Genomic DNA, 8,134 nt, shown 5'->3' on the forward strand with positions numbered 1-8,134 from the left:
GTCTGTGGGGCTCACTGTTGCCCGTTCTTCCATGACACCCTGAAGTGGCAACAGCCTTGGTAATGTGTCTAGTAAATTATTGCTTCCAAGGCTCTACCGCCCCTGTCACTGGGGCCATGGAAGTGAGGCTCTCCTGTGAACTTTATAAGGAAAGCATTTCTTCCCGTAGTCACTCAGAATGGCAGCTGCTGGAAAAATAGCACCTTATTCCGGGCAAAAGGTGAGCTTTAAGGAGAATATTTAGTGTTGGGGAGACTTTTTCCCTAGAGAACAGGAATTAAACTCTGAACCTTGCTCTTACCAAGAATGCCTGTTGCTTCAGGCAGAGACAAGTTTAATCAATACCGAGTCCATGATCAGAAAGTATAATCAGTAAAATCAAGTTTTATTATGTGGTAATTGTGATGTTGAGAGTCTTTGAGTAGTTCTGAGTGTTCTTTTTATATATGTACATATGGAACCTTTCACGAATTTGCATGTTATCCTTGCGCAGGACAATGCTAATCTTCTCTGTATCTTCCAATTTTAGTATATGTGCTGCCCAAGTGAGCACTAACTGTGTGTTCTTACTAGAGATTTGAATCCCTAGGTGAACTCATCACATGAAAGCCTACATCCTGGGACTAATCAACCCACAGTTGTTAAAGAAAACATTGGAAATGAATCACAAGCCAAGTTCACTCTTTCCAGGACTGAGCTGCAGTAAATGGAGAGTGCCCACCAGGCTGCAGGGCTTGCCTAAAGCACATTTTATTAAGTTGTGCATCACAGAAGCAGTTACATCTGCACAATAGTGTGAAGCTTTAATTCCTCACAGACAGAGACAGCACCAATTCCTCAGAGAACTTCCCAGCTCACGTGTGACCATGAATTTCTTTTCCTTGGTTCCCCAATGTTTTCACATATAAACTTCATCGGTCATAAAACTCAAATTTCTTTCACAAAGATTGGTTTTGTCTTAGGGGATCTGATGCCTTCTCTGACCTCTCTGGGCTCCTACACACACGGTGCACATAAACTCAAGCAAACACACACACACACACACACACACACACGCACACATGCACTTAAATGCTTTATAAAATAATTTGAAATGTAAATAAAAAATATATCAGAAAAAAAGGAATGACATGGACACAAAAGATAATATCGGGTGCATTCTAAAATACCCTTGGCTAAATTATCCAAGAAATATGTGTAGATGTTCAAAACCTGCTGACATGGGATCAGCACAGAGTTGGCTCTTCATTTTAGCCACGCCCTTCCTGGCATTCTCTTTCTCTCTTTGAAATTAATGATTAACAAAAATTGTCTATTGAAGTGTTAAAAATCCTAACTACTTGGTAGATTCAATGCGTTTGTGATTAACTCAGAGTCACCAGTAATGTGGTGGTGTCACATTAAGAAAAGAAATCAAAGCGCTTCCCCTTGGCGTCTTTAATGCAGACTGAGCCCCGATTTGGGTTATCCATTCATCCTCCTGACTGCATCCTCTACTGTCCATTGTGTGAGTCCGAGCGTGCGCCTGCCGGAAGGCTGTCTTGTGAATCTGTCCCTCTGTCTGTTCCTAACAAAGGGCTTTGCTCTCTCTTTTATTGAACAGAACAGAAAGCATCACATGGGGGAAGTAATGGAGTCTTTGAGAGAAATCTTTAACAATGTTTTACGAGGGATTAAGTCACTGACTCCAACTGACCCAGACGAACAGCGTTACCAACATCATTATCAACCAGTATCTGTATGTTGCCTTCCACATTTATGGTGCGTAATTATCTTTAAGGCTGCTTTCAGCCTATTTGCTGTTTCCAGAAAATAAGTGTGATGGGCACACACTTACTATATCCCAGGTCAGGGTACGAGGAGTACATAATTTAGTATTACAGCTGTGCATTAGCTTAGGCAGTAAAACTTGATTACATGGGAATCTAAGGCAAGTAAGATTAATTCTTGTTCTCTAACAGGCTACATAAACAGTCTGAGTACACAGTAGGACAACAGTCTTAAATCTTAAGTGACCTTGAGGTGTATTATTAACATGGCTGTGAGGTCCAGCACTGTGAGGTCCTGTCTTTTATCATCGTATTGCGTTGCCACGATGGCCCATGAAGAATATGATCCTAATGTGGTTTATGATAAGTCACCTCAACAATAATTGAGCAAGAATCTTCTTGAATGTCTCTGTATTTAGGGAGGAAAAGGTCAGTAAAGATTTTTCTTTTCAATCAATCCCTCTGACATTTTTCACTACAGTCAAATTGCTACAATGAATTGCTGTATAAATTTGTTGATGTCTGGGTGGGCTGCTGCTTCTGAATATTTCTTTATATTAAGTCAATATCAAATAATAGCAATGTGAACAACATATTTGCATCGTACTAGTACTGAAAACTGCCCAAATTCAGAGTGTTCCGATTCCATGGATGCTTTATAAGTCAAGATGTTAGCTGACTAGAAGACAAATCAAAAAATACTTGGAGTTAAAGGGGATGACAATTACTTTCTGCTGAAACCTTTATGTTTATTTCTTTCTCAAATTCATGGAGGTGATGTCATTTCACTGGCCTACTACCTTACTGCTCTGACAGCAATGGACTTCTATCGGCAGATCACTTCTTAGACCAAAGTGGCCATCAATGTTCCAGATATTCTGATCTTATTCTTGCTAGAAAGAAGAAAGATGGTTTTTCTTCCTTCCTTCCTTCCTTCCTTCCTTCCTTCCTTCCTTCCTTCCTTCCTTCCTTCCTTCCTTCCTTCCTTCCTTCCTTCCTTTCCTTTCCTTTCTTTTTTTCTTTCTTTCTTTTTGAATCTCACTGCTTATTTTGTGGAAAGGTCACTTAGTCAGAAGGCTACAGCAGGCAGAAAAATAAGCTTTGAAAAGGTTTTGAGTTGGGTAGCCATATGTATAACTTAAAACGGGAATCCTGTGACTATTAAAATGAATGAGCCAGGTGTGGTGGTGTGGTGAATGCCTTTAACAGTATTCTAGAGGCAGATGGATCTCTGTGAGTTCAAGGCCAGCTTGGACTATGTAACAAGTTATAGGAGATCCAGGGCCATGTAGAGACCCTGTCTCAAAACAACAAAAATCAAAACAATATAAAAAAAAACATGACAAGAGTGAGCCCATGTGAAGGGTCTGCTTTCAGTGTCTGGAAATAGTGTGTCATGTCTTGAAAATGACGGTGCTGGCTGGACTCCAGGCCTTCTGGTATAATTGCAGTATGCCTCCGTATGATTAAGAGGAAAAGAGTCTGCATGCTGTCTTCATGTTCACCATTTAGACCAAGAGTCCCTGCCCACCGGCTGTCACCTTGTCAGAATTTCTCGATGTAATCTTTGCAGACAAGCCACTCACAATTCCACCATGAAAGAGAGATCTGCACCAAAAGTCTCTTTGTGCAGTTATACTCCATTTGTGTGTGTGTGTGCGCGCGCGCGTGTGTGTGTGTGTGTGTGTGTGTGTGTGTGTGTCACTGTCTCTTTTTCATAAGGACAAAACTAAAAGTACCAGAGAGAGCATTTGTGAAATAATGTAACTTCTACTGACCAGGGTAAGGCTTAACAAGGAGGGACTAGGATCTTTTTTTAAAGGGATAATGCATCTACAAAGCCACTCCTGCACCCAAGCTTAGTTTAGTGACTATTGCAAAAGATGGAATGGAATGATTATTAGAGCCAGAGGACCAGGAGGTTTTCTGTGAGATTGTGTCTCCTAAAAAGGTCAGAAGCTATGTCTGTAAAGTCTCACCAAAATGCATGCTTAAACATGGAGCTGAGCCAAGACAACATTAGACATTCCAGAGTGGGTAGGGCAAAGGCCACAGGCCTCACCCTACACGAAGAACCACAGGCAACTAAAGAATGCTGAGAGTGAACGAAATAGCCTTCCTCACAGAATGCGAATGGTCATCTCTGAAAATATACATATGAGAACATTATACAGATGGAGCAGGTTGTACTTAGGAACGTATATGCATACATTCATGTAACATGTAACAATGATTATTTTTATAAAGGAACCATGAACTTGAAAGAAAGAAAGGAGGAAAGTTTGGAGGGAGGGGGAGGGGGAAATGATTTGATTATATTATACTCTTAAAATAAAATGTGTAATAATTAAAATGAATACATATTAATTAATCCCAAGCCAAAGAGGAGTCGCATCCTGCTCCTGCCAACATCATCGTTTAGATCCACTTTAGGAATTGAGAATAAGGTAGCCAAGATTCAGTTTCACAATTCAGTATTTGAACTCTCTTTAAGAGAGGGATGACTTCCAGAGCATTTTAATACTAAAATGTATAAAATATTGATGTTGAGGTTGAAATAGTTTCCTCTGTGGAAGACTATAAGCACAAGTATGTCTGCCAGAACCTTAGCAGGGTCACATTTTTTTTAACCTTTTTATTTTATTTTATTTTTTTATTTACATTGCAAATGATTTCCCCTTTTCTGGGTCCCCACTCCCCACAAGTCCCATAAGCCCTCTTCTGTCCCCCTATTCTTCCATCCATTGAAATGACCAAGCATCTCCATTTATGATTTCAAGCTGGGTGTCCCAGAAATAAAACAAGAATTGAAGGAATTAAAAGACTTGATTAATATGGGGAGGGGCTTATTTTAATGCCATTAGCAGAGTCGGGTGGATTGAAATGGGGAAAGACCTAAATGCTTATTTCTGGACACACAGTGAGACAGCAAGGAAATAAAGTACATCTCTTGGCTCAGAGCATTGTAAGTGATGTTAACCTCAAGAGGAGAAACAGATTCCAAAGTGCAGACCTTTTATAACCCTTGATGCCCTCACAGCTTAGGGAATATCAGAAGTGCCTAAAGGGCTTGTTCAAACACAGATAGGCAACCCCAAGCCCAGTGCTTCTAACTCACCACACCAGGCTACAAAGCATAGGTTTAAAATTGGCTTTTTTTGGCATAAACCTCTGGGTGATATTGATGGATTGATGGGGACAGTCTGGGACTGTGATTTAGAACCACCACCGTACAGAACACTCATTTAAATCAGAGTTCTCCCCCATCTCAATAGCGCTGTGCCTCTGCTACATTCAAGGAAGATGATATTTAGAGCCCTCACACATCTCCAGAAAGACAGGCTGATGGTGATTCACAGTTCATCCAAATGCTTAATCTGCAACTGCGCATACAGCCAGATTCTGTAAATTGCAAAGCGTTAATAAATTTATCATTTGGCTTGGTTTTGATTGACCTAGCATTCTGAATCAACCCCATCTTATACTACAGACATAGCCTTGCTTTCTGGAACAATTCAGATTGAGAGGGTACCTACTACCTGTCATAGTAGATAGGTGACACTATTGTGCCAAGCCCTGTGTGGCCTTGGTGGGAACAGAATGACATGATTCCTGCCCCTGGGAGAGGGTCATGGTATGAACCTCCATGAGTATCTATGGCTACTGTAGTTGTAAGGATTGCTTGTGTAATTATATACAAATTTTTGGAACTAGTACTAACAGAGGAGGACTCTTTTCTTCTGAGGAATGTCCTCCCTGTTAAGTTAATGACTCCATGATACCCATTCCTTCCACCCCTTCTGCTGCCACCCAGTCCTTTCTGCTGGGGCAGACCCTTGGCTGGTCTGCTCCAGGGAAGACACCATCTCCTGATCCATCCTAGAGATACCACTGCTCTCACAGAAGTTGGTAAGAAACCCTCCCCCTCCATCTCTGGAGTCCCAAGAGATGCTGCTGGGGCCCCCTCGGATTTGGGACTTATCAGCCATCAACTCCCTCCACCCCATCCCACTCCCAAATACCACTCCTCTTCCATTCCTTCTGTCCCCACCACCACCAGATTTTTTCTGCTGGGGCAGACCCTTGCCTGGTCTGCTCCAGTGAAGACACCATCTTCTGATCCATCCTAGAGAACCAGCTGCACTCAGAGAAGTTGAGAACCTGCTGCACACAAAGCAGTTGACCCAAAAGTCTGAAGGCCTCCCAGGAGATCTACCGCAACCAGGACAACAAATTAGAACACTCTCTGCCCCTGTGAAGAGCCCCCTGTTGGAAGGCCCCACAGGTGGTCTGCTACAGCCAGGGCTACAGGCCTACCAGGAGACCTGAAACAACCCAGAGTCAAAAGAGGCAGACTCTAGACAAACAGACCAACAAACACCAGCCATATCCAGATGGTGAAAGGCAGACACAAGACCATAAGCAACAGAAGCCAATATACATGGGCATCATCAGAACCCAGTTCTCCCATCACAGCAAGCCCTGAATACAACACACCAGAAAATCAGGAAGCTGACCTAAAATCCTATCTCATGAAGATAATAGAGTCCTTTAAGGAGGATATCAATAACTCATTGAAATAAATACAGGAAAACACTGGTAAACAGGTGAAAGAATTGAATAAAGTGATTCAAGACCTAAAAGTAGAAGTAGAAACAATAAAGAAAATACAAATACAAAAAGGAGTCAAACCTGGAAATGGAAAACCTAGGAAAGAGGACAGGAATTACAGATGTAAGTATTGCCAACAGAACACAAGAGATGAAAAAGAGAATCTTGGGTGTAGAAAGTACCATAAAAGAAATGGGCACAACAGTCAAAGAAAATGCAAAATGCAAAAAGCTTCTGACCCAAAACATAGAGGAAATCTAGGACACAATGAGAAAACAAAACCTAAGGATTATAGGTATAGAAGGGAGCGAGAATTCCCAACTTAAAGGGCCAGTACATATCTTCAAACAAAATTATAGAAGAAAATACCCTAATCTAAAGAAAGAGATGCCCATGAACATACAAGGAGCCTACAGAATTCCAAATAGATTGGACCAGAGAAGATATTCCTCCTGTCACTTAATAATTAAAGCACCAAATGCACTAAACAAAGAAATAATATTAAAAACAGTAAGGGAAAAAGGCCAAGTAACATATAAAGGCAGATCTATCAGAATTACACAAGACTTCATGCCAGACTATGAAAGCCAGAAGGTTCTGGGCAGATGCCATACAGACCCTAAGGGAACACAGATGCAAGCCCAGGCTACTATACCCAGCAAAACTCTCATTGATGCAAAACTATTCAATAAAATTCTTGCCAACCAAATTCAAGAATACATCAAAACAATCATTCACAAATGATCAAGTAGGCTTCATCCCAGGGATGGAGGGATGGTTCAATATATAGAAATTCATCAATGTAATCCAGTACATAAACAAATTCAAAGGAAAAAAAACCACATGATCATTTCATTAGATGCTGAAAAAGCATTTGACAAAATTCAGCATCCCTTCATGTTAAAAGTCTTGGAAAGATCAGGAATTCAAGGCCCATACTTAAACATAGTAAAAGCAATGTAGAGCACACCAGTAGTCAACATCAGACTAAATGGAAAAAAACTTGAAGCAATCCCACTAAAATTGGGGACCAGACAAGGCTGCCCACTCTTTCCCTATCTATTCAATATAGAACTTGAAGTTCTAGCCAGAGCAATTAGACAACGAAAGAAGGTCAAATGTATACAAATTGGAAAGGAATAAGTCAAAATATCACTATTTGCAGATGATATGATCATATACTTAATCGACCCCAAAAATTCTGCAAGAGAACTCCTAAAGCTGATAAACAATTTCAGCAAAGTGGCTGGATAGAAAATTAACTCAAACAAATCAGTAACCTTCCTCTACTCAAAGGATCAACAAGCTGAGAAAGAAGTTAGGGAAATGACACTCTTCACAATAGTCACAAATAATATTACCTACCTTGGTGTGACTCTAACCAAGCAAGTGAAAGATTTGCATGACAATAACTTCAAGTTTCTGAAGAAAGAAATCAAAGATCTCAGAAGATGGAAAGATCTCCTATGCTCATGGATTGGCAGGATTAATATAGTAAAAATGGCCATCTTGCCGAAAGCAATCTACAGAGTCAATGCAATCCCCATCAAAATTCCTAACCACTCTTCATAGAGCTAGAGAAAGCAATCTGCAAATTCATTTGGTATAACAAAAAACCCAGGATTTCGAAAACTATTATCAATGACAAAAGAACTTCTGGAGAAATCATCATCCCTGACCTCAAGCTCTGCTACAGAGCAATAGTGATAAAAACTGTATGGTATTGGTACAGAGACAGGCAGGAAGATCAATAG

At 40.6% G+C, this 8,134-nt stretch overlaps 1 non-coding gene across 1 annotated transcript; it reads right to left on the reverse strand.

Annotated features, from left to right (window-relative positions):
- Positions 1–448: 448 nt before the first annotated feature.
- Positions 449–553, reverse strand: LOC127683831 (U6 spliceosomal RNA). Its single transcript, XR_007977631.1, has one exon. It is a non-coding gene; the product is annotated as a U6 spliceosomal RNA (small nuclear RNA).
- Between the last annotated feature and the right edge of the window lie 7,581 nt (positions 554–8,134).

Source organism: Apodemus sylvaticus, chromosome 4, assembly GCF_947179515.1.
Source record: "Apodemus sylvaticus chromosome 4, mApoSyl1.1, whole genome shotgun sequence".
Classification (NCBI taxonomy): domain Eukaryota; kingdom Metazoa; phylum Chordata; class Mammalia; order Rodentia; family Muridae; genus Apodemus; species Apodemus sylvaticus.